The sequence below is a fragment of the Silene latifolia genome, chromosome 11 (assembly GCF_048544455.1).
Source record: "Silene latifolia isolate original U9 population chromosome 11, ASM4854445v1, whole genome shotgun sequence".
Lineage (NCBI taxonomy): Eukaryota > Viridiplantae > Streptophyta > Magnoliopsida > Caryophyllales > Caryophyllaceae > Silene > Silene latifolia.
The window spans coordinates 89,460,683-89,488,637 of record NC_133536.1 but is presented as its reverse complement, the minus strand read 5'-3'; the positions used below and the strand labels follow the sequence as shown (position 1 = coordinate 89,488,637).

Below are 27,955 nucleotides of genomic sequence, written 5' to 3'. Positions count from 1 at the left end.
AGATTGATTAATTTATTTACTCGGATGAAAGTGATTAATAGGTTATTTACATGCGATTAATGGTCATAAAAGCAATAAAACATGGATGAGACGGAATTAAACGAATTAATTACACGAAAGAATGGCTAATTGGATAATTAACAAATATAATTTAACTAAACAATATAAACTAGTAACAAATCAATGACGAATACGTGAATAAACAGATGAAAAATATGTCAAAGGATCGAATTACAGAAACTCAATATTGATGAATTGAATCTCTAAAACCCTGATTGAGTTTAATGACGAAAACCCGCAAATATGAGATTATAAGGGATTTAAGTCGAATTATAATGATGAATTAATTACTAATGATGATGAATAATATACATGTGAAATATATGCTATTATGACGAAGAATTAACAAGAGTCGAATAAAAGAAATAAGATTTTGACGAATTACAGAGGACGAAGGAAGAAGAAAGGAAGCGAGAATCGCTGGCGGCCTCACGAAGAGGCGCAAATCAGTGCTGCGCTCCTTCAAGAGGCGCGGCGATTCTTTGCGTCCTTTCTCGACGGTTTGTCTTCTGAAAATCCGTAAAAAGGGGGTTTTAAAGCATGGTTTAGAAATCGGTTTTAATGATATTTTCGACATAAACCTTACAATAGATGATACAATAATTAAAATACAATAAATAAAAGAGAGATTTACACCCTCAGACTTACATGTTTGACGAAACGAGATGAACTAAGATATCGATTAGTGATGCTCGACGCGAATGCAAAGAAAGTGCCCTCGTAAGAGGAAAACGATTAGATTAATTAAGTTGATTGATTGTGTAGTTGGTCAAATTGGTCAGTCATGCAAACGAGGCTGGTACTCAGAAGGATCCGAGCTTACGTGGTCGAAAGATCAAGCACGTAGACGCCAAAAAGTAAGAACAAAAGTCTAGAATGCAAAGGGAGAAGAGAAGGGCGGACACTCGCGTGAGAAATATGAGGAGCGACGGCTCCTATTTATACTAATTACGTGAAGGAATAGGGTTTTCGGAGAGTCTTTGGAAGTGAATCTCGGAAAGATATGAAAGAGATACGAAAACTTTGCAGAATAGGACCTGGGAAGAGGCGCAGCACCTGCTGCGTTTGTTCCCAAGTGGTTTCCTCCTGCGGAAGAAAGATTTACGTGTTTGAGTTATGGTAGGACGGAATAATTTGGTTTTCCTTAATATCTTATGTGAATATTACGGGAAATTGTTTACCAAAGATGAAAATTATGAAATATGGAATAGAAATATCCGGAACATTCCAGAACATTCTTACTCGGGATTTAACGATTATCAGAAAATGGAGACGGTTTTAGACTCGGACTCTAAATGTACTCTAATTACTGTCAAAACGACCGTGTCGGCACGTAGATGACAACTAAGAGGTAGACATTAATATTTGAGCAATCACTTGATGATAATCTTAGGAACTGTCACAAATCGTTCCGCGTACCAAACATGCAGCCCAATCATCACCGGGTGGTTTGCGAGAGGTGCAGAAATGAGGTATCTACAGAGCCCCCACTTTGACTGGGGCTTGGACAAGGCGAAAGTCAAAGTATAGCCATCAGGTCAATCGAAGATTACAACCTGACGACTATGGCGACGCGAGGCGGCTCAAGGGATCTGAACCAAGGACCTGTCGTCGGGTACATTTTAGAGTCTGTCGACTATCGGGGAGGGTCGTTTAAAGTGCATTAGACTACGTAAGGAGGCTCGCCAGCCATAAGAAGAGACCATACCTGAGACTTCTTCTCGAAATGCTTCCGGAGGTGCATGGCAGCTAAGGAGCGAAGGTCATGTGTGAGGGCTAAAATAAAGTGAGTAGCAGGACACAGGCGGGAACTGCTAAGAGAAAACTGCTTGGGTAGTCTTCGAGAAATAAGTAAATAGCAGGACACAGGCGGGAACTGCTGAGGAGAAATCTGCTTAGGTAGATGTTAATCTCCGGGTTTTGAGAGGGAAAGTATATCCGCTTACTCTCGTTGGGGAGCATAATGAAGGCGTGTCGAAACACCTGTGAAGGAATAAAATACTCGTTGCGACAAGCAAAGGTCTTGGAAGAAATAAATGGTATGCAACAGTCCGTTGCTGGCTTGGTAAATGCGGGCCGGAACGAAAAATAATCGTCAAACGGACCAAAAGGATAAAATAGCATCGGGGAAGAGGCGCACCAAAGATGGGCCCACAAATAACGAACTCATAACGAATTTTTGAAAATTCGTATGGAGGGAACACAAGGAAGAGGCGCAGCAAGAGCTGCATCTCTTGGAAGAGGCGCAGCGCCTGCTGCGTCTATTCCCCAAAGTGTCTTTTCTGCGTAAAAACGCGATAATCAGAAGGTTCATTTCATTATTTCGAAATACAAATCCTCCAATTTCTCTCTCAAAAATCAATCATTTCCGCCAAGGTTTGATCCAAAAGCTTGCATTAATCATGACTAATCGAGGTATGTGTCTCATTCTTGCATTAATCGTCTATGTTTGTCGAATTTTGGATCGAAAAATTAGGGTTTATGACCCAATTGATCGAAAATTTGGGGCTTTTCCCCCAAATGCATTTGCCTTGTCAAATTGACATTATAAATGGATAATTGGTAGTATAAGGAACATAACCATGTATTTGACTCGAATTTTCGTTGAGTTTTGAGCCTTTGAGTGAAATTTGAGACGGTTTCACAGCTAAACCGTAAATTGCTTCGAAAAATAGCCTTAGGATTGCCCATTTGCGATGAAACTTGATATTTGGGACCCTTGGATGATGGGTAAACTTTCTACCATCTCGGAATTTTGATTTGTGACAGCTTTTTCAGGACACTTTTTAAGGGCATAATCGCCATTATAACGAAATGCTGCCGAAATTTCGACTCGAACCCGGAACTAGGCTTCAAATTAGGCTTGACTTGACCCAAATTACCACATGAGTGATCGGGTTGGTGAGAATATGGCCAAAGATTGCAAGAAAAGGCTTGTCGTCATGCGACGCGGCCTAAATTTGCTTTAATGTTACAGTTGATGTGGCTTCTACTTCTGGGAGGACTCCCATAGAGATAGACGTTGCTACTGTCGAGGAGGCTTTAGAGCATGCCTTCACCGCCGCGGTGATGGCTGCTGGGGACGAGGTCCACGAGGAGGAGGCTGTTGAGAAGGAGGAGGCCCCGAGATGGGCCAACGTTGGGCGAGGAGGTCGTCAGCTGAGAGGAGCTCCTGGGTGGGCTGAGACTTAGGAGAGTAGACACTTGCTGTGGGCTATAGAGGGTCACCTGTCCTATAGGACGGTGAAGAGCTTGGTAAATAGGAATTCACTACTCATTATTCATCTTCTTTCGTTTCATTTGCTCATATCTTTTCGATTTTCATTCAAAACTAAAGATAGCTTTTGTTTCAAATCACAATAGGAGGCCGGGAACATCAGGTCGTTCTCGGGCTACACGACAGCGATGGAGCACTACGAGCGGCTGTCGGTAGAGGAGCGCGCCATGATCGAGCGTGGAGCGTTCGGTCCTTTGGTGCAGGCCTGGAGGGATATCGCGAAGAGGAAGCTGCGGGCTAACCTTAGCCTGGTCCACACTTTCTTGGACCGATTCTGGGATACGACTTCCACGTTTCACATGCCTTTTGGTGAGGTGGGAGTCACTCTGGAGGATTACGGCATGATTTCTGGTCTGCCGTGTGGGACCGAGGAGGTGGAGTGGCCGGAGACTGCCATGAGGGTGGACTCGGCCGAGGCTAGGAGGTTGATCGGCTGGAACTTGTCGCCGAAGGCTGTCACAGTGCCGGGCTTGGTGCCCAGCTCCTACGTTCGAGATTACTTTGCGGGAAAGATCCCGGCGCTGGTGACGATTGATGGGAGGGAGACGGCTCCTCCTCCCTGTACAGCTGAGCAGAGGGCTCGTTTGTGGCTCTGGTGGTTTCTGTCTTCGATTTACCTCGGAGACAAGGGAGAGAGGCTGTCGACGAAGCTTCTTCCCTTCCTTTCTGACCTAAGCTCCCTAGGGCGTTGGGACCGGGTCATCACTGCGGCTGCGGTCCTCATTCGCTTCATGAGGGCCATGGTTCGTCCAGAGTTGATGGAGAAGGGGACTTCTCCTGGTGCTGTCGGACCTAGACTACTGCTGGAGGTATGAACCTTCATTGAGACTTGAAATCAATTCCCTTCTTTATCAAATCACGAATGATCGTTATTGACCCTCTTGTTTCGCAGGCGTGGGTGTACTCCTACTTCCCGGGCCTCGCGCCCAAGAGGACGGAGCCACTGGAGAAGGCCTATCCCGTGGTGAGGGATTGGGTGATGTGCAGGACGAAGAGCAAGCGTTCTTCTCACGGCGTCTACCGGCGGGACGTGAACGCTCTTCAGCTAGACAGCGTAAGTATCCTACTTATGTTCATTTGCTTCTTCATTGCTTTGATCATAGGAATGATCCTTATTTATCTTAACACAGTGGGTGCCCAGACCTTGGGCGGAGTACGCTGGAGCGCCTCCTTTTGTGGCTGAGGTCCTTCGACCTAGGAGCTCGAGCCGGCTGCTTTTGAGGACGTCGATGGGTCCTATGTGGTACTTGGGCGAGCGCTTGGCTCGTCAGTGTTCTCGGGACGTGTTGACGGTTCCCGTCGATCCTCCTAGGACGATGTTTAGGGAGCCTTCTGAGGCAGAGAGGGAGGCTGACTTGGCTGGCGTCGGTGGTGACGCCCTCCTTCTTCCTGGCGAGGACTACTCGGCGTTCCTTTACAGGAGGTTGGCGTACTGGCCGGTAGTGGTGAGCATCTTTTCTCTCCCTCTTTACTTGATTTTTTGAGAATTATGATGAAAGATCACCGATTAATGAAAAATATTTGACTTTGCAGGAGGTCGAGGCGGCGGGCATGGTGCCCCCAGAGTACCCCGAGACCCTCGAGTACACTGACGTGACCGGGAGGACGACGATCTCCGAGCTGCGTGACTTTGATGTAGCTGTGACGGATGCTGGCCTGGACGATTGGCAGCATCTGATTCGGAGGGTGAGCCTCTGACTTGTATAACTTTTTGTGTAAGAACACATTTGATTGAGTTTGTTCGATTATTGAGAACTTCTTTTTGAAAATGCAGGTTGCGCCGTTTCGGTTCGTGGCGCTATGGAGGGTGGCTAACCGGCTGCGAGCTACTGCCGTCGAGGCATTTGTCGGCGGTCGAGGTCGTCAGGTATGAACCTTATGCCTATTTCATTTTAAACTTTGTTTTGCCTTGTAATTGCTTGGACTGATTGACATGAGCCAATTTTGATGTTGTTTACAGGGGGACCGCGAGCTGGAGCGAGAGTTGACCCAGTCTCGGAAGGAGACAGCTCGCTTGTTGAGGGAGCTCGAGGTTCGGGACGCCGAGATTGCCGCTCTTGCGGCAAGAGTTGCGGAGCTGGAGGGCGACCAGTAGTAGTTTTGTGTAGCTTTTGTAGACTTGCACATTTGGACATTGATTTTGGACTTTGTTTGGGGCGAGAGCCCCCAGTTTGTTGTACATTTCCTTTGTTTGGTATATATAAGATGGCCTGAGAGCCTTTGCTGCTGGGTTGTGTCGCTTGTATCTGCAGGTTAGCTTTGAACAGGTTTGGTAGATGACGGTTTACGCCGTCATGCTGCCGAAATTTACATAGAAATCACGCAAAACATTCATTTGTATATACATATGGCCTCAATTAGCGCAAAATAAAAGACTCAAAAGAAATGCAAAAAATGCAAAAATTTTGCTGGAAATGACCGGACGGTAAGGAGGGTTACCCCTAAAAAAAGAAAAAAAATAGAAATCTATAAGTTAGAAATGTAGAAATTGAAATTAATATATAAATGTTGAAATTCGGTAAATTGAAAATTATTTTCTAAAATAAATGAATTAAATGAGAAATGTAAATGAATTAAAACGAAAATTATTCCTAAAATGAGAATGAAAATTATTTCCTAAAATGAAAATGAAAATTATTTCCTAAAATGAAAATGTGCATGCGTGGTAAAATGGCGAAAATGTCGATGTCGCCTCGAAATTTGTGTCCGCGGAATTAGGAAATCTGAAACATGGTAATTCTCACGTATTTACCAAAATAATAACCCGTAGGAATAGGAAATTATTCGTCATGGAATTAGGAAAGATCCAACGCGGAAAATCACAGAAGTGAAGCTGAGGAAGAGGCGCAGCATGAGCTGCGTCCCTTTGAAGAGGCGCAGCAGGTGCTGCGCCTGTTCCCAAGGTGTCCTGCTCTGGCAGATTTTTGGAAACAGAAATTAGTATAAATAGAAACGTCGATGGAGCTTTTATTCATATAATTCTTCCGTCTCTTCTTCGTCTTATTACATAAAATTCTCAAAATAAACTCTTCATCATGAATACTTTGGAGATTCGCTTGAAGGAATGGACCAACGAATTTTCGAACATGGAAAAATATGATATGGGTGCCTATAACCTTGGATCATTGTTGAGTTTGAGGCTAATCAAGGTTGTTAAACCGTTCTTGGATACTTGTCTTGATTATTGGGACCCGAATTACCACGTTTTTGCGTTCCCTGGAGGCGACATTTGCCCATTTCCTGAAGAAATTGCTGCGGTTGGTGGGTGGGATCCCGAACACTTGCCTGCCATTCCTTCTACTTCGCAGGGGTACAAGAGCAAATTTAGAGACTTGCTTGGGTTGACTAGACTTGAGGTGGACTGTCTAGTTATCTCGAAAGGCGTGAGAATGCTGGACTTCATAGACCGATTCATAAATAGGGCCGACCCCACCGTTTCTTATGTTGCTAGGCGGAGGGCATTTGGGTTTTGTCTTTTGCATGCGTATGTCTTCCAAGGGCATGTTGATGAAGACTTGAGAGATGATCCCCGTCTTCTAGTCCTTGTTGAGCAAATGGAGCTGCGTAGGAGCCCAGCTTGCTTATGCTTAGGAGAGATTCTTTTGGGCTTGGATAATAGGAAATCCAACCGTTATCTACCGTATTTGGGAAGTCCCGTCATTCTGCAGGTAAAAGACATTTTTTTTCTTTCTTTTTTTTTCGTTCTTTTTTTTTTCGTTTTTTTTTTTGATGTCTAATACCTGCTTTTGGTAGGTTTGGCATATGGAACGGCTCCGATTGATCGAGCCCCCAGTTCATGTTCCTTCTTACCATGCCCGCTCGATTGCGATGAGGACGAGGTTGTACATGGTGGACTTCACTCGGGTCTGTGATTACTGGAAGAATAAATTGAAGAGTGAGGATGGTCCTTTGATTAGGTGGGTCGTACCGTGGTGGCACCTCAAATCCGTTACTGGAGTGTCTTCTTTGGATCCCGCTAGGTTCGTGCGCATTCCTGGCTTGGAATTCATGGTGTGTATCTTCCCGGAAAGACTGATGAGACAAATCAGAATGAGGCAAATGATCCCGAAGTTGGATACCGTTCCGCAGACTGCCCTGACGCTTACTACTGATAGCCGGAGGGAATGGGCCATTAAATGGGCCCAAAGAAACATGTGGTTCTTGAATTTCTCCGCTAATGCTTTATGGGTGTCGGATTCTTATCTGCGGTGGAGGAGAGCTACTAATCCTGAAGAACGCGAGAGATTGAGGAAGCGCGAGCCTGTGGATTACAAGGTGCGCGAGGTAGGGAAAGAGAAAGAGAAGCATCTGACAGAAGGAGAAGAAGAAGTCGGGCTTCGAGTTATTCATCCTTCGAAGAAACCGAAGATCTCTCCTGTCGTGGAAGAGGTGGTTGGCAAAAATGGGAATTCGAGGCCTCGAGAAAGACCGTTGGTGATTAGGTCTGAAGTGGTGCAAGAGCGTCCGGCTCGAGGTCGTGACAAGAAGTATGACAAGAATGACAAGGGCAAAGGGAAGATGGAAGAATAGCCCAAGTCCTTTTATATTATTTATTATTATTATTATTATTGTAATAAAAAAGGTGGGGTTTTTAGAATCCTAGCCTCTTCTATTTTTATTATGTAGAGTACTATTATTATTAGAAAATGAATGAAATAAAAAAGGTTAAATGGTTATGAAACCGTTGTGATTTTCTATTTATTATCCTTGTCGAATTCCAAATGCAATGCAAATGTCCTTCTATTTACATTTTTAAAATAAATGGGTTGTATCCTGTGAAGGATTGCCTACGTATTCATTTAAAAAACGAAATTAAAACCTTGCGCTTAGTTCGAGTAAATGTAAAAGAATAATTGTTCTAAGCAAGAGCTTGTAATGAACTTAGAAAATAAGCATGAGCTTTTGCTTACTTTGAAGGTGCAGATTAGTTTATTTGATGATACGAGGATGATAAATTTGTCAAAATGCAAGAGCACAGTGACATTAGCTTATTTCAGCTTGGCCAGGGTGATCGAGGCCATTTCGTGTTCACAATTAAGCATATGTGGTCGTTGGTCAATGGTCGATACAAAACACAATTTATACTTCACAAACAACTCTACAATTAGTAAAGAGGCAAGTAAAGGTCGGATCCCAAGGGACGGGTATTGAAATGAGAATTCTATTGTAACTAGTAGTGTCTAAGGGGTGTCACAAATTGGGTTGATGTAGAAGGTTACTAAACTAAAATAGCAATGAAAATAAACTAGCAAGATGAATAAAATAAGGGGTGTAAACAATTGATTAAAAGCACTAGGGTGTCATGGGTTCATAGGAAAATCATGAGATATGATCATACAAACATGTTCTCAAATTATAAGCAAGCAATTATTGTTGTGATGGATTGAGTTGGGTTATATCTTACAATCCTAGGAAAGTTTGGGTCCCGGAGCCGAATCGATTAGATTGTACAACACCTACAAGTCGACTTAATCTTTCCTACTCAACACATGCATGGTCTAACAAGACTCGAGTTGGGTTATGTCTTACAAGTCAAGTTGAAGGGATAGAAGATGATAGTAAATGCAAGGATTCATAGGCTTAGCATTTCATCAAATATAACATGTGCATGTATTAAGATCAAAACAAGCAAGCAAATAAGATATGAAAGCATATTGATTTAAGTATGAATCATTCCCCATGTTGGTTTCCCCTAATCACCCATTAAACCCTAGCTAAGAGACTACTCACTCATTATCATATTGATCATGCTAGAAAGGTTGTCAATCATACTAACATAATGAAACATGATGAATAAATGAAAGTAATTAACAATAATTAAAAAGGGATTAAGAGATTATACCTACTAATGATTCCAATAATAAAGCAAGAATAATAGAAGTACTTGAATCCTAGATTGAGAGGTTGTTAATCTCCCAATAATAACCCAAATAATCTTCAATTACCCAAAATAAAGTAAGAACAAGAGAGAGATTAAAGAACTAAAACTTGGATTAAAACTTGATTAATACTTGATTACAATATTGAAGAGAGATTTGATTGATATTAACTACACTAATTATTGATAATAAGAACATGCTCCTCTAATTAGACTAATGGGGTATTTATAGTGAAAATTAGGGAGGATGCATTAGGGTTAACTAAGGGCTAAACTAGTAATTACACTTTTTAAGTTGAGCAAGGAGACTCCGGTATTTTCTGAGAGAAGGGCTTCTCTAATCGTAGCTTGAAGAATGAAAACGTGTTTCTTCATCAAATCCGTGCGGATGGGAGTCGGGACGGCCGGATCTGGGCTGGAGAATCCGAGCGGATCCTTGGGCAAGACGCTCGGATTGGCGAGGGGGAATCCGAGCGGATTCCTTTGAGGGACGCTCGGATTGGGCTGGACGGACGGGCGGATTGTATACAATCCGTTCGGATTGTCTGCAGCGCGTCAATTCTTCTTCTTTTCTTCCCTTTTCTTCATGAATTCCTTGGGGATTTCCTTGGGGACTCAAGGATCCTTTCTCAACAATGCTCTTCTACTATGCTATGTACAAAGGCCTTCTAGTCTTGTCCCTCCTTGATGCTTGGTCATTGAATACAATCAATTTAGCCTCGTTTTGCCACGAAAATGCAAGATTCTTACTCCTTTCCTACCAAGGGATCAAAATCTCAAAGAATATGCAAAACAAAGAACTAAATATAAGAAATGACCCAAATAGGCACTAAAAAGCATGGAAACAATGGTAATTCGGGGGCTAAATATGCGCCAATTATGGTCACATCAAATATCCCCAAACCGAACCTTTGCTCGTCCCGAGTAAAGAGGTGACAGAGACTAGGACCAATACTAACCTAACCTAATAATAATAGCCGATATGAGACAATTAGCGGGTCTCACTCCGCCCCTTCAACTCACAACAAGACAACCATGAGGTAGGATGCCTTCTTGCAAGGCAAGGTGGGTCTTGCCAAAATGGCAACACATCCAAACATTAAAACACACAAAATCAAGTAATGGATGCATCTACAAAAGAATAGCCACTTTCCTCATCTAAGTGGCGGAAATTATCTACAAGGGAAGCAATTCAAGGGTACACAATCCTTCATAGATGCAATTTGTTCAAACTACTAAGCCTAGAAGGATACCAATAAATCACCTCCAAAATGTGTCAAGCTAGGGTACCTTTGTCCTCAATCGTTAAATGCTTTTGTCAAGAGTAGACTCCCTATGGTGTTAGAAACACTGGAGGATCGCGGAATTCCCCTTCTTGCCTAGACAAGAAGAAGGGTCGTCCCCTCTCTACCATGCACAAAAATGGATATGATGGATAAAGGGATCGATAGATATTTGAGTTTCACTTTGGGAGTTTTGCTTTGTTTTTGTTTTTCCCCCCAATTTCTTGTGGCATTTGACATTTGAGAACACTTTCTTGCCATTTCTTTTGATTTTTGGCATTTCAATACTTGACAACTTTTTGCATTTCTTTTTGAACATTTTCAAAGTCACCCCAATTAGTAACGAGGGTGCCTTGTATTTGAAGCTTTAGGAGTTCTATTTTTTTGCTCCTCTTTTCATTTGATGCATTTTTGCAAACTTTCTTTCACTTTTCATTTCATTGAACTCAAATTGATTTCTTTTTGTGCCCATTCCCTTTGATGACAAAAATGTGGTAGAACATGGATGAATGATAGAAGTATGCATGGTTTCAAGGGTCACCTTGGAATAAACGGTAGCCAAGGAGTTATCACACCACAAGGTACTCTTGACTAGGCCTTAAACCATGGGTCAAAGGATACTAGCATGACACATCCTAGGGTGTTTTACAAGCATTCTAACAAGCAAAGTCTTAAGAATAAAAAGCATCTACTAGGGCCTATATACACTTGTCAAGCTTCCCAAGTAGACGGTTTCGCAAAATTTTTCTAACATGCAAACTACATGCCATGATGCAACTAACATATACACATCCTAATGCAAATGATTCTATCAACTAGTATGCCAAATAAACTAAATGCAATCCTAAGTTCACATTGTTATACCGCATCAATCAAAATAAAGCCACATAGTCATTAACATAAAGAGGAAAAAGGAGATTGGAAAGATCATACCATGCGGTCTTCAATATCCTCATGTCTCGGATGTGGCGTAGTCAATCAAAGTGAACAAGGATAAACAAACACAATATATACAAGACAATATATACAAAGGAAATGAACTTGTTTTTGGATTTTTCAATTTTTAAATTTTTATGATTTTTATGAAATTTTTCAATTTTTATGGTTTTTGAATAAAAGTTAAGTGTTAGAATTCCCATCCCCACACTAATATGGGCATTGTCCTCAATGGCCAAAATGATGGAAATTATGCAAAAATGATGCATGATTTCTATACTAAATGCAATTCTACACTAAGCTAGACTACATGATGCATGGTTTTTGTTATGACGGAGAGGATAATTTAGATTACCTCCCGTTGTGTATGCATTAACTTCCCCAAACCAAATAAGACACTATTGCTAATGTCAAAGATGGGTATAGTTCATGCACACACTACGCTATGCATGAAACTAGATTGTCATTTTGGATTTTCAAAGATGGGAACAATAAAGAACACCTCAATGGAACCGAGGTGTGAGTCCTTTGATGTTGCTAGGACTAAACCAACAATGATCAAAATAAAATAAAATACAAAGAGATATAGACAAACCGTGGGAGAGTAGGAGTCTCCAAGGCTAGTCTTCCATCATGCTATTATCATCATCACTTCCCTCATGAGAAGTGGTCACATTGCCACTTTCCTTGGCACTTTCTTTATCACTTTCTCCATCATCTTGCTCATCATTATCTTCACCATCTCTTTCTTCATCTCCACTTGCTTCTTCCTCAATATTATCATCAATTTCTTCACCATTTCCAACAACCTCATTGTCTTCCACCACGTCCCTAGATGCACCCGGAAATAAGGCTTCTCTATCCGCCCAACTAGGCAAAGGACAAGATGGATCAAGGAGTCCTTGCCTAGCTAGATGTAAGAGAGGAGGATATTGAGCCAAATAAGCATTCTTCCGATCTTCATAAGCTTGCTTGTGCATGGCTTGCATAAGAAGAGTTACATAGTCTTTTCCAATTTCAATTCCTTGCGGTTTGAACTCTTCATACACAAAGGGGTAAGGCGGTATAACAATGGAAGAGGAGGGAGTTTCATGATCACCTTTTTGTTGTTGAATGATGTACTCGGCTTCTTCGGATAGGGGAAGTAAATAGTTGGTCCGGTGGACACTAAGACGGCAAATCTTTGCGGGTAAAGTGAATGATCGAGCCTCACTAGTAAGCCACCCATACTTAGTGTCAAGGGGATTGTGAGCAACCCACTTAAACTTGTTAATCATGATGGACATATCAATAAGATGGCCACCTTCCTTTGCCTTGTACTTGTTATCCTTATTGAAATTAGGATCAAAGTGCTTGGCTAGGACCGTGACTAGGCCGCCATTAACAATAACGGTTGTACCCTTCTTCCCACTATCAACATGAAGCCATCTATCAACCAATAGCCTCAAAGAATTGTAAGGCTTGGTGTGAATTCTTCCAATATTCAAAGTTGATTCAAGGAGAATAAAGTCGAGTCCTGTGAAATGATTGGTGTCTTTCCTAGCAATTATTGTATTTCCCACAACTTTGTGCCATACTCTTATGCCCGGATGATGGACCAAAAGAGCACGACAAGCATGAAAATCTTCAAATTTCTTCCCGGAGATTGCCTCCCAGAGAGGCTCGGGGTCATACTTCCCATATTGCTTAAAATATTTCGGTTCATCGCTAAGACCCAAAATTTCACCCAATTCCGGAAAGGTAATGCGTCTACTAGTGTTAGCTAGACGAAACTCAATATTTTCCCTATTCTCAACTTTTGTCACTTTTAAAGAACTTAAGAATTCCAAGACAAGGGAGGGGTATGTTACTTCCTTCATTTCAAACAATTTCTTCAAACCCATGGCATTGAAAAAGGCTTTTGTTTGTTCAAGAACACCCAATTTCTCCAAAGCATCTTTACATATGAATTTGGTGGATTGAATTTGTTTCATAGCAAACTTGACAAATGTATTTCTATGGGTATCGGAAATGAAAGTTACCTCCGGATAATGCAAGAGTTGATCGATTACCGGAGTAGAAGGTGATGCTTCTATAGAAATTTGTTGTTGTTGTTGCACTTCCAAGTTTGGTGTTGATACCATCATTGCCAAAGCTTTCTTTGCTTGTAGAGCTTTTTGCCTTTGAGAGAGAGCCTTTGCTTTTGGTGCCTTTGTTGCCTTTGTTGCTCCCTTTGTTCTTGCCATTTGATGAACTAACCAAGTAAAGAGTCAAAAATCTTCAATTTGTAGAATGCCCAAATCGATTTGAAGGTGAAAGGCTTTGCCTTTATGAGAAAAAAAATCGACTCAAAGGGTGAAGATTTTGTTCTTGGTTTTGATTGTTGTTGAAGATGGAGTGATTGATTTGTTGTTTGAAGGATGGGTTGATTTGATTTTGGTGGATTTTGTTGAGGGTTTTTATTTATGAGATGGAGAGGATGAGGGTTTTGATGTTGTGGGTAGTGTTTATGAATGAATGAATGAATGAATGAATGAAGGTGGGATGGGTTATAAAGAAGTCGAGATTTTTCAAGACGCAGGGACAATCCGTGCGGATTGGGCGCAATCCGTGCGGATTCTACAGCTTCAAAATTTTCAAAATCCCGCCTAGAGACGGGCGGATTCTGGGGAATCCGCTCGGATTCTTCTGTGATGGGACGGGCGGATTTCGTGCAGGATGGACGGATTCTAGTCCAGAGATTTTTCTTTGTTTTTCTCGGCTGCAAGACGGGCGTCTTCTCCAAAAGACGGACGGATTCTATTAGACGGGCGTCTTTCCAGAAATCCGCTCGGATTCTTTGACAGTCAAGAATTTTGCAATTTCAGCTCAGCCCAAGACGGGCGTCTTCTCAGCAGGACGCTCGGATCTTCTACAGACGGGCGGATTCTCAGGAATCCGCTCGGATTGGTCCTTGTGTACACGGATTCAGTTCCATCCGTGCACAAACACATTCCCTTATCATTGTTTCTTTCTTTCTTTCAAATCTTGTGTTCTTCATTGTGGGGGCACTACTAAGGCATGAATAGCCTAGGCAATTGCCATCCCCACACTAAGGTAAAGCACTACACATCAATTAAAATTGTTAATCCCTCCCTCACTTCTCTCTTTTCATGACAATTATTTTGATCAAAGTAAATAAAATCCAAAAATGACAAAAATGCAATACAAAAATTGAAAAGTAAGTTAGGGAGTTAGAAATATTTACAAGTGGTGGTTTAGGGAGGACTCCACCAAACTCTCATTCTTGATGAGATGTCAAGGGGGCATGTTCAAGGTGTTGTTGATGTTGCTCAACACCTTGAAGAAGTAATCAAAAGCTTGTTCATTGTTATGGTAGAGGTCCTCAATAGACCGTGGCCCTTGTTGTTGATCATGATCGATGGCATGCCCAATGTAGGGATTAAAGATCCCTTCAAATTCGTCGTCCCAAAGACCACAAACTTCATTGAGTTGATCGTTGAAAATCTCTTGCTTAGATGGAGACAACTCTCCCAATTTCTTCTCTTGGCCAATGAGGCCATCATCTTCTTCCTTGGTTGATTTTGATGAGCTTTGCAAGCTCTCCTTGTCACAATTCACTTGCTCTTTGAATGGAGCATCTTCAACTTTCTTCCTCCATTGGAGTTCCGATTTCTTCCTTTCATCTTTTCGGCTATAATGGTCAATCATGAAACATGGCTCATGCAAACGAGGAGCTCTCATGGTCTTGTCAAGATTAAAAGTTATGCTTTCATCTCCCACTTCTAGAGTGAGCTCCCCATGTTTCACATCAATCACCGCACCCGCGGTGTGTAGGAAAGGTCTTCCTAAGATGATTGGAATGTTGGAATCTTCCTCCATATCAACAATGACAAAGTCTACCGGGATGAAAAACTTCCCAATTCGCACGGGGACATCTTCCCATATCCCTAATGGTGTCTTTGTCGATCTATCGGCCATTTGAAGAGTGATATTGGTGCATTTAAGCTCTCCCATTCCCAACCTTTTACTCACCGAGTACGGCATGACACTCACACTAGCCCCTAGATCACATAAGCCTTTGTTGATCGTTGTGTCGCCAATGGTACACGGTATTGAGAAGCTTCCCGAATCCTTTAACTTTGGAGGTGAACTCCCTTGAAGTATTGCACTACTCACCTTAGTAAAGGCGATAGTCTCAAGTTTCCGGATCGACTTCTTCTTTGTGAGGATATCTTTCATGTACTTTGCATAGGCCGGAACGTGATTGATTAATTCCGTGAAAGGAATTGAGACTTCTAAGTTCTTCACAATTTCCATGAACTTTCCAAGTTGATCATCAAATTTGGGCTTGGCTTGACGACTTGGAAAAGGAAGTCTAATCACAATGGGCTCCTTTTCTTTGGCTTTGTCTTCATTTTTCTTTGAACTTTCTTCCTTTGATGATTCCCCTTCTTTGGGACTTTGCACAATTTCTTCCTTTTCACTAGCTTTCACAACTTCATCCTCAACTTGCTTCTTTGGTGCCTCATATCTTGTACCACTTCTCAAGTGAATGGCACTAACCGTTTCATGTCTAGGGGGATTACTTTTAGGTGGTAATTACCCCTTTTGTCTTTGTGAGCTTGAAGATGCTAGTTGGGTCAATTGTGTTTCCAACATCTTGGTGTGAGCTAGAATGTTGTTGATGGTGGTGTCTTTTGCTTGGCTATCTTTTTGCATTTGGGTGAAAAATTCTTGTTGATTCTTTTGCATTTGGAGGACCGCTTTTTGGACATCAAAACCTTGGTCATTGTGGTGATTGTATGGATTTTGATTTTGGTAGCCTTGGTTTTGATTGTAAAAGGGTCTTTGATTTTGATTTCTCATGGGTGGTGGAGTGTATGTTGTTTGAGGGTTTTGAACATTTTGGCTTTTGTATGAGAGATTTGGATGGAACTTGGTGTTTTCATTGTAAAAGTTTGAATAAGGGGTACCACTTTTGTAAGCTTGGAAAGCATTAACTTGTTCGGTTGTTCCCCTACACTCACTTGAGTCATGACCCAAGGTTCCACAATTCTCACATATCCCACTTGGGATTGATGAGGATGCCGTCATGGCATTGACATGATGCTTTGATGTTTTTGAGTTTTCCTCAAGTCTAGCCATAGCTTGTTCAAACTTCAAGTTGATTGTGTCAATGTGAGCACTAAGTTGAGCACCCAATTGAGTAACGGAGTCCACTTCATACTTTCCTCCTCTAGTAGCCTTGCGAGGTCTACTATATTGTGAATTATGGACCGCCATTTCCTCAATCTTGTTCCATGTTTGATTGTCATCAACTTCGGTGAACATTCCATTTGATCCCATATTGAGAATGTTCCTTGAATCTTCATATAAACCATTCCAAAATTGTTGCACTAAAAACCATTCGCTAAGTCCATGGTGAGGACATGAGCGACAAATACCTTTGAACCGCTCCCAAGCTTCATACAAAGATTCTTCATCCCTTTGCTTAAAACCCGTAATTTGAGCTCTTAGCATGTTAGTCTTTTCCGGTGGGTAGAATTTTTTGTAGAAAGCTAGAGCTAACTTCTTCCAAGAATCTATTCCAAGGGTGGCCTTATCAAGACCCTTCAACCATTGCTTTGCGGTGCCGATTAACGAAAAAGGAAATAAGACCCATCTTATTTGGTCTTGAGTCACGCCCGTTTGAGAGATAGCTTCACAATAATCGCAAAAGGTTTCCATATGAGAATGAGGGTCCTCACTAGGCATTCCCCCGAATTGGCTCCTCTCAACTAGTTGGATGAAGGCGGACTTGGCAATAAAGTTTCCGGTAAGATGTTGTGGTGTAGGAGTACCATTTGGTAAATCCTCCTCGGTGGGTATAGAGTGTGACGAGAATTTAGGCATTGTAGGTGGATTTTGTGTGGTATTGTTTAATGGGTTCTCTTCTCCTTCTATTGCGAAAGGATTGACAAACTCACTAGTGGGTTGAACAACTTCACCAACACCTCCCAAATTCCTCCTAACAATTCTCCTATTATTCGTCAAGGTTCTTTCGATTTCACGGTCAAAAGGTAACAAATCTCTTTGTAACCTTCTAGACATGCAAAATATCAAACAACTCAAAAACAATTAGAACAAACCTTGAGGAGTTTTACTTCCCCAAGGCGAAAAAGACACAACTAATAACAATAAAAGAAATCTTAAATCAATTAAACGCCGTCCCCGGCAACGACGCCATTTTTGATCGAGGCCATTTCGTGTTCACAATTAAGCATATGTGGTCGTTGGTCAATGGTCGATACAAAACACAATTTATACTTCACAAACAACTCTACAATTAGTAAAGAGGCAAGTAAAGGTCGGATCCCAAGGGACGGGTATTGAAATGAGAATTCTATTGTAACTAGTAGTGTCTAAGGGATGTCACAAATTGGGTTGATGTAGAAGGTTACTAAACTAAAATAGCAATGAAAATAAACTAGCAAGATGAATAAAATAAGGGGTGTAAACAATTGATTAAAAGCACTAGGGTGTCATGGGTTCATAGGGGAATCATGGGATATGATCATACAAACATGTTCTCAAATTATAAGCAAGCAATTATTGTTGTGATGGATTGAGTTGGGTTATATCTTACAATCCTAGGAAAGTTTGGGTCCCGGAGCCGAATCGATTAGATTGTACAACACCTACAAGTCGACTTAATCTTTCCTACTCAACACATGCATGGTCTAACAAGACTCGAGTTGGGTTATGTCTTACAAGTCAAGTTGAAGGGATAGAAGATGATAGTAAATGCAAGGATTCATAGGCTTAGCATTTCATCAAATATAACATGTGCATGTATTAAGATCAAAACAAGCAAGCAAATAAGATATGAAAGCATATTGATTTAAGCATGAATCATTCCCCATGTTGGTTTCCCCTAATCACCCATTAAACCCTAGCTAAGAGACTACTCACTCATTATCATATTGATCATGCTAGAAAGGTTGTCAATCATACTAACATAATGAAACATGATGAATAAATGAAAGTAATTAACAATAATTAAAAAGGGATTAAGAGATTATACCTACTAATGATTCCAATAATAAAGCAAGAATAATAGAAGTACTTGAATCCTAGATTGAGAGGTTGTCAATCTCCCAATAATAACCCAAATAATCTTCAATTACCCAAAATAAAGTAAGAACAAGAGAGAGATTAAAGAACTAAAACTTGGATTAAAACTTGATTAATACTTGATTACAATATTGAAGAGAGATTTGATTGATATTAACTACACTAATTATTGATAATAAGAACATGCTCCTCTAATTAGACTAATGGGGTATTTATAGTGAAAATTAGGGAGGATGCATTAGGGTTAACTAAGGGCTAAACTAGTAATTACACTTTTTAAGTTGAGCAAGGAGACTCCGGTATTTTCTGAGAGAAGGGCTTCTCTAATCGTAGCTTGAAGAATGAAAACGTCTTTGTCATTTGAAATCCGTGCGGATGGGAGTCGGGACGGCCGGATCTGGGCTGGAGAATCCGAGCGGATCTTTGGGCAAGACGCTCGGATTGGCGAGGGGAATCCGAGCGGATTCCTTTGAGGGACGCTCGGATTGGGCTGGACGGACGGGCGGATTGTATACAATCCGTTCGGATTGTCCGCAAAGTCAATTCTTCTTCTTTTCTTCCCTTTTCTTCATGAATTCCTTGGGGATTTCCTTGGGGACTCAAGGATCCTTTCTCAACAATGCTCTTCTACTATGCTATGTACAAAGGCCTTCTAGTCTTGTCCCTCCTTGATGCTTGGTCATTGAATACAATCAATTTAGCCTCGTTTTGCCACGAAAATGCAAGATTCTTACTCCTTTCCTACCAAGGGATCAAAATCTCAAAGAATATGCAAAACAAAGAACTAAAGATAAGAAATGACCCAAATAGGCACTAAAAAGCATGGAAACAATGGTAATTCGGGGGCTAAATATGCGCCAATTATGGTCACATCACAGGGACCGGTTTATTTAGTGCCACAAGAGCGACACGTGGGGTTACGCGAGGCGCGTTTTTTGTTCCTATTCTAGGCATAGTACCGTTTTAGTTGATCAAGGTTCGTCGGATTGGAAAACTCATTCCCATCTAGGTCTGTGATTCTAACCGCACCCCCTGGAAGTATGGATTTGACTAGAAATGGTCCGGCCCAGTTAGGTTTGAATTTTCCCCGTGGGTGGACAGGCAGAAGAGCTCTAACCGATTTGAGTACTAAGTCTCCTTCTTTGATGTTTCTTGGCTTAACCCTTTTGTTGAAAGCTCGTTTGATACGTGCTTGATATGTTTGGACATTATGCAAGGCGCGTAGCCTACGTTCATCCAGGAGGATGAGTTCTTCATATCTATCCCTCTTCCAATCGGCTTCTGGGATTTGACTTTCGAGTAAGATGCACAAGGATGGTATCTCTAGCTCGACTGGTTGTACAGCTTCCATGCCGTAGGTCAAATAGAAAGGAGTAGCCCCAGTGGGCGTCCTAACAGATGTACGATACCCCCACAAAGCAAAGGGTATCTTGCTTGGCCAATCTCGATAGTTGTCAATCGTTTTCTTGAGGATTGTGACAACGTTCTTGTTTGCTACCTCTACCGCGCCGTTAGTCTGTGGTCTATAGGGCAAAGAGTGGTGATGCCTAATTTTGTACTTGGCTAGCAATTGCTCAGTCTCTGCTTAGAAGTGTGATCCATTATCACTAATGATCTCATGTGGGCAACAGTATCGACAGATGATGTTGTTTTGTATGAACTTTGCCACGTTTTTAGCTGTAAGACTAGTGTAGGAAGCCGCTTCTACCCATTTGGTGAAATAGTCAATTGCTACTAGAATGAAATAGTGACCTCCTGTTCCGGCTGGGGTTATCTTCCCGATTATGTCAATTCCCAAGGCAGAAAATGGCCAAGGAGATGTCATCGTATAGAGCAATGAAGGAGGGACATGTTGTACATTCCCGAAGATTTGGCAGTTGTGGCAATGTCTTACATATTTGATGCAATCGGATTCCATTGTGGTCCAATAATATCCCAAACGTGTGATTTTCTTTGCCATCATGGGCCCACTCATGTGAGGACCGCATTCTCCGTCGTGGACTTCTTCCATCACCTTTCGCGCCTGTGAATGATCAAGGCAACGTAAGATTACACCAAGAGGTGTTCTTTTGTATAACTCTCCTTGCATGAGAACGTATTGGGAAGCGAGTAGGCGTATAGCACGTTGTCCCCTCTTGTCCATATCCGGTGGATAGGTACCATTGAGTTTGAAATTCAGGATTGCTTGGAACCAGGGTTCCTGCGCGATCTCCTCTTCATCGGTGATTTGGTGGACATAAGCCGGCTCTGACCGTCGTTCGATGCATAAAGGCATTTCTATCATATTGTCCGGCATATTAATCAAAGATGCGAGTTTTGCAAGAGCGTCTGCAAATTGATTTTCCTCTCGAGGTAGGTGTAGGTATGTCACGTGATCAAAGAATTGGGCAACTTGGTCTATTCTGGCTTGATAGGGTGCGAGGCTTTCGCTTCGAATTTTCCAAGATCCTGTAACTTGGTCTATGATCAAGGATGAATCTCCATGTACTCGGAGGTTTTTAATGCCTAAGCTTACTGCCACTTGTAGTCCAATGAGACAAGCTTCATATTCTGCAGCGTTGTTTGTCACCTCGAAGTCGAGTTTGACAGCAATTGGTGTATGCTCGCCCTCAGGAGAAATGAGCAACACTCCTATTCCAAATCCTCTCAAGTTTGACGCTCCATCAAAGTAAAGGTCCCAGGAGTCTACATCAGTTTGGAGTATGTCCTCGTCTGGAAATGACCAAGTATCTATTGTTTGTGCATCTTCGATGGGATTCTCTGCAAAGAATTCGGCAACGGCGCGACCTTTTATTACTTTCATAGGCACGTATTTGAGATCGAATTCTGAGAGCATCAAAATCCATCTTGCTAGGCCTCCATTGAGGACGGGCTTCTCGAAGAGGTATTTGACTGGATCCATTTTGGAGTATATTTTGACGGAGTAGCTAAGCATGTAATAGCGTAGCTTCTTCGTGGCCCACACAAGAGCGAGGCATGTCTTTTCGAGTTGTGAATATTTGCACTCGTACTCCAGGAACTTCTTACTAAGGTAGTAGATAGCCCTTTCTTCACTTCCTACAGTTTGTGCTAGCATGGCGCCCATGGCTGTTTCGGTTAATGTGAGATATAAACCAAGAGGTTGATCTCGTTGAGGGGGCATGAGCACTGGTGGTTTAGCCAATATCTCTTTGATTCGGTCAAATGCCTTCTGACAATCGTCGTCCCGCATGGTGTGGTCTGTTTTCTTGAGCTTCCTGAAGATAGGCTCGCAAATCATGGTGATTTTCGATATGAATCGACTTATATATTGCACTTTTCCCAGGAATCCTCTGACTTCTTTTTCTGTTTGAGGTTGTGGCATTTCGATCAGAGCCTTGATTTTGGAAGGATCTATTTCTATACCTATTTGACTAACGACGTATCCCAGGAGTTTGCCAGACGTTACCCCGAATGTGCATTTCTGAGGATTGAGCCTCATGTTGTACTTTCGTAGCCTTGCGAAGAATTTGCGAAGGTTCGCAATATGCCCCTCTCTATCCTTGGACTTGACAATCATGTCGTCTACGTATACCTCAACTTCTTTGTGCATCATGTCATGTAAGAGTGTAGTTGCGGTGCGTTGATATGTAGCTCTGGCGTTGATCAATCCAAATGGCATGACTGTATAACAATAGGTTCCCCATTGGGTGACAAAGGCGGTCTTATGCATATCTTCCATGGCCATTTTGATTTGATTATAACCCGCATACCCATCCATGAAGGATAGTAACGCGTGGTCTGCGGTATTGTCCACCAATATGTCGATATGGGGTAGAGGAAAGTCATCCTTAGGACTTGCTTTGTTTAAGTCCCTAAAGTCAACACAAACACGGATTCTCCCATCCTTTTTGGGTATAGGTACTATGTTGGCTACCCAGTCAGAATACTCGGAAACTTTGATGAACCCGGCTTTGAATTGTTTGTCAACTTCTTCCTTAATCTTGAGGGCCCATTCTGTCCTCATTCGTCGAAGCTTCTGTTTCACAGGTTTGAAACCTGGCTTAATCGGAATTCTATGTTCGGCGATATCCCTGTCGATCCCTGGCTTGTCTTTGTAGGACCAAGCGAAAACGTCTTTGAATTCGTTTAGAAGGTCTATGAAATCGGCCCTTTCGGTAGAGCTCAAGGTAGTCCCTATCCTAAGTTCTTGGGGTTCTAGTTCGGTTCCTACATTGATGGGTTCGGTGTCCTCTATTACTGGTCCCCCTTCCCCTTCCTGCAGTATTTCTTTGGCTACGTAGGGAGGTATTTCGATTGAGTCTGGGTCTTGGTCATCCTCAGTATCATTGTAAACAGAATTGCACTCAAGATAACACAAAGAGTAAGTAGAACCTGATTTATTTATATTAAAATTTGGGTGAAGTTGAAACAAAGAAGCCAACTGATCCATGGTCAGTGGCGGCAAAGGGACAGTGGTTGGGGCATTTCCCGAACTACTGTGACTACTCGAGGCTAAGCTAGGAGAAACAGAGGGAATGGGGATGACGACAGGAGGAGACTCTCTAATGAGTTCTCTAGACTCCGACTCTGACTCCGACTCCGAATCGAACTCATCGTATTCTGGTTCTCCTTTGAACATCTCTCCTTCTCCAGTGGTGAGCTTGAAGAGTCTTCCTTGATTGTTGGTCCACTTGATTGATTTTCTCCATCCTTTCTGTTGACTTGCGTTGATTTCTGTGATTAACGCGGTAGGGTTGAAGTGGTCGTCTTGAAGTATCATGGTGATGATCTCATCCTGCGCGGCTCTAACAAATCGATCTTCTCCGAACAACAAGCTAACAGCTTGCTCGTCTAAGCAAGGTGCTTGGCGGGTTTTGACGGTAGGAACCGTTTCTGGAGGGATAAAGTAGCAATCGTGAAAGATCTCGATTCCGGCTAGCTTCCTCTCGAAATAATGCCAAGGCTCGGGAAATCCGTGAAAGAGTTCTAGACTTCCTTCTTGAACAAAGTACCCATTTAGAGTAGGGAGATAGGGTCGCATTTGGACTCCTACGTGCTTGCGGTTTTGGACTTGAGCAAGAATTTCGAGAACCTCTTCTTTAGTGGGTTTGTACCCTAGTCCAAGTGGTATCCTTTTTGAGTTGCCTTCCTTATATGGTGCGAAGGTGTTTCTTCGAATAGGGTTCAAAGGCATTCCAGGGATGTATCCCTGGGTTTTGAGCATGTGGTTGACCACCAAGTTGGAGTAGGGATCATAGTATAAGGGTGCCAACTCACTTTCTATGACACTCATGCTTTGGAAGCCCCCAAGTTCATATACTGGATCTGCAAGGACTTGATTTTTCGACTGTTTTTCGATTATTGCCTTGATGGGTGACGAAGTGATCGTCACTACTTTGCCATTTAGTGGGATTTTGATCTTTAGAAGAAGAGTGGATGTTACTGCTTTGGAAGCGTGAATCCAAGGCCTTCCCAGAAGTATGTTGAAGGAAGCTTCGATGTCCGTTATTTGGAAGTTAACCTTTCGCTCAATTGGCCCTGTGGCTATGGTTAGGTTAACAAGTCCTACCACCTTTCGTCGTGTACCATCATATGCACGCACACCTTGATTGGTAGGGGTCCAATCCGACTCTTTCATGCCTAACTTGTATGCCGTTTTGAGGGGTATGACGTTGACCGCGGAGCCATCATCTACCAAGGTCATTGGCACGTTCTTCTTTAGACAAATGACAGTGATGTAAAGAGCTAAATTGTGACTAGCGTCTAAAGGTGGCAAATCTTCGTCTGAGAAAGTAATAGGATTACTTAGCTTTGGTGATTCTTGGAAGACCAAGTTGACTACATCTTCGGGTGTCGAGTTATGTGCTACATTTAGTTTGGCCAAAGCTTGCAGTAAAGCTTGGCGATGTGGGAATGAGCTTGCTACAAATTGCCAGACTGAAAGATCAGCCCTCGTCTTCTGTAATTGCTTGAGCAAATGGTCAGTGGAGTCCTCTTCGTTATCATTTGGTGTGACAACGTTGGTTGGACCGTTTTGAGTAGTGCTTTGATATGGACGACCCGAACGAGTTAGGTGGTCCACATCTTGATCTTCGCCATTTTGGACTATTTCTTTGACTAGGGAGTTTTCAATGAGATACTCGTCCTCATCATCGTCGGCCCAAACTCCATTGATTGTAGCTAGCTCTCTCATTCTCATGATTTCATCTTCTAGTCGTATGATTTGGTCGACTAGTCTATCAACCACGGTGACTACTTCTTGCATAGTAGCATTTTGAGAGAAGATTAGCGGCACATGTTCTTTGGGTGTTGTGTTGGGATCGCGTAAGGTTGTCACGATATTTTCTAATTCCCAAACTTGCCTATCTACACTCCTGGCCCATGTGATGAAGTCGGAAATGGTAGGGGAGATAGTAGAGTAGAACCCTTCATTCTCGATGGCATGGATTTCATTTTCGATTGGAGAAATGAGGTGTGAGCAATCTAAGATAGATTCATCACTTGTAATCACTATAACTCCAAGAGGATTCTGAGTGTATTTGGGTTTACCTCCCGGTGGTATTGGCAATCGACCATCTTCAATCATGTCCTGAAGCACATTTTTCAACTTGTAGAATTTTTCTGTGTCGTGCCCCTTGCCCCTATGGTATTCACAGTACGAGTTCTCATCCCAGAATTTGGATTTCCTTTCGGGTTCGGGAGTAGGCCCAATGGGTTGGAGTTTACCTTGCTTCATTAACCTTTTTAAAGCGTTAGAGTAAGTGTCCCCAAGATTTGTGAATTTCCTTGGTGGGGTAGTTTTCTTGGATGGCTCGAGAAGGTTAACTTCATCTGTCTTGCTAGTAGGGCCGTATGAACGACTTGTTGAACCTTGATATCCTCGACCTACCGTTTTGGACAAGAGTCCTTTACGGATGTCATCTTCAATCCTCGTCCCTAGTACGGTTAAGTCCTTGAAAGTTTTGATATTTTGGTATCTCAAATGATTGGCATAGATGGGTTTGAGATTGTCCACAAACTTCTCCACAAGGGTAGCCTCATCCGGGCGTTCAACTAGTTGGGTACTAGTCTTCCTCCACCTACTTAGGAAGTCGGTGAATCCTTCTTTGTCATTTTGGGTAAGAACCTCTAGAGTGCGCATGTTAACTTGGATCTCGGCATTATCCGCATATTGTTTAGAAAACTCGATTGCGGCATCTTCCCAAGTAGCGACCTTCTTATGATCTAGGGAATAGAACCATTGCTTTGGGATAGTGTCAAGAGATGAAGGAAAGATCCTTAAGAACATCTCGGGTTTGATGCCTTTGATAGACATGTAATCCTTGAAGGCACGGATGTGGTTCAAAGGGTTCTCATGCCCCTTGAATTTAGGGATATCTGTCATATTGAAGTTGGTTGGCAATTTGGAATTGACGGCCTCATACTTGCGATTGTTCTCCCTATAGATGTCATCCCCCTTAAGGTACATCAATTGCTCCTCTAAGTATTGGAGTCTTTTCTCAGCTACAGTCATCCCCATGAGAGGATTTTCATCCCTGGATTCATTCTCGGAGTCACCTATTACTTCACTTTCATGAGGGGGCAACCTCCCCTCTACGGCATAGATCCGGCCCTCGATGGTCTCAAGGCGGTCATAGACTTGGTCTTGGGTAACTTGCATTTGGGCTAGCGCGGCTAGGATTCGATCATTACCATCTTGAAGTTGGTGGAGGTTTGTTTCACTGGATCCAGGCATCTTGAAAACTGGATAAGAAATCGGCGACGAATCAAAACACGATCGACCATTCTAACACACTTACTAAAAGGAGAAACGTTTTGACTCGTGAAGTGGGTGTGTGCCACTTGTGTTGAGTGAGTTTTGAAGAGAGACAAGGTTTTTGAAAATGTGTATCCTAGTCAACTATAGTGTAGTTGTAGGAGTGGACTCGAAGTGAGGTTTTGAAATGGGCTTGTGGCCCGAATTTTGACATGACAAATGGACAGAGTTTCGACTTGGTTTTGCGCTAATTGAAGGCCTATTTCGAAATTTTGATTAAGAAAAAAGGGGTTTTGATTTTTGAAAAATCGTCATGGTTTTGTTTAGAAATGGTGATTACGTAAGGTACAAACATTCATACAAGCATTATAACGGGATGCTGAGTGCATTTAAAAGGGTTTTGGTTTAAAGGGTGGGTTGCCATACCGAACCATCAAACCCGAAGTCTGTGGAGAGGCTCGTACCAAACAAGAGTAAGGCCGATTCCTAGTCCATTTCCTCAAGTAGTGAAGGCCCTTGATACAAACAAGAGTAAGCATCATGGTATGGATGACGTCAATCGCTATCCATCCTTAGGCCCAAATAAGAATTAGGACCGTTTAGACGGGACGATTGGTCGAATAGGTTGGGTTGGGCCTAGGAAGGCCGAATAAAACGGTCTAGAAAGACCGAGTTATGAAAACCGACAATTGTCTTGTACAAACTATCCCCTAACCTTGTTCAAGTTTCACCCTTAGCTACACGTAAGTGTATTTCCCCAGTGAAGTCGCAAAACTGTGGACAGCGGGTGCCTACGCGGGCGCTTGGGAGAGAGGAGAAACAAGCGTTTGCATTTTTGTATGGAGTCGCCACCAATTTTTATGTGAAATTGGAACCGTTCGAATACCTCGTGTCATGTCAAGACACAAAGTAGTGACATGAACACTAAGCAATCGTTACCCTTAGCATTCTATGTCTAGAATGACTCTCGTGGATGCCAATGAACACGGGTGTTCATAGATATCTGGAGTAAGGGGTGAGGGTACGTATTAGGAAGCTCTTTTGATCGAACACCTAATCCCGCCCGCCTCGATAGCGGCCTCTACTAATGATTAGGGAAGTTATTCGTACTCGATATATCGTCGATTGTATGCATGCAATGCAACATCCAAGTTTTTATCCTAGCTTGTGAGAATTAATACTAAGTCGGTGAACAATTAATTTAGCAAACAATTAGGTCGAATTAAGGATTTAATGCTCAATTACATGTGAAAACATTCAAGCAATAAAAGAAATACAATAATTATAAATTACAATAATGAAAATTACAATGATTACAACGGATTAGGCGATTTATGTCGAAAATATCTTTAAAACGGACAATTTGAGAAAACGAATAAAAGAAAGAATTAATAAATCAAACAGAAGGCGATAATACGATTAGTAGTCAATTAATACGTATGCTAATTAAACTAGGTCAATCAACAACGGAGTTCAGGGACAGAATTCAACCAGGAACAGGCGCAGCAGAGCTGCGTCTCTTGGAATAGGCGCAGCAGATTCTTTGCGTCTGTTCTGACTCAATTCGGCCGAAGCCGAATTGCGTGTTGTTAATACTCGTTGGTAAATTTAAAGATTGATTAATTTATTTACTCGGATGAAAGTGATTAATAGGTTATTTACATGCGATTAATGGTCATAAAAGCAATAAAACATGGATGAGACGGAAT

General features: G+C 42.2%; 1 non-coding gene across 1 annotated transcript; it reads left to right on the top strand.

Annotated features, from left to right (window-relative positions):
* Positions 1–16,829: 16,829 nt before the first annotated feature.
* Positions 16,830–16,936, top strand: LOC141616387 (small nucleolar RNA R71). Its single transcript, XR_012530738.1, has one exon. It is a non-coding gene; the product is annotated as a small nucleolar RNA R71 (small nucleolar RNA).
* Positions 16,937–27,955: the final 11,019 nt, after the last annotated feature.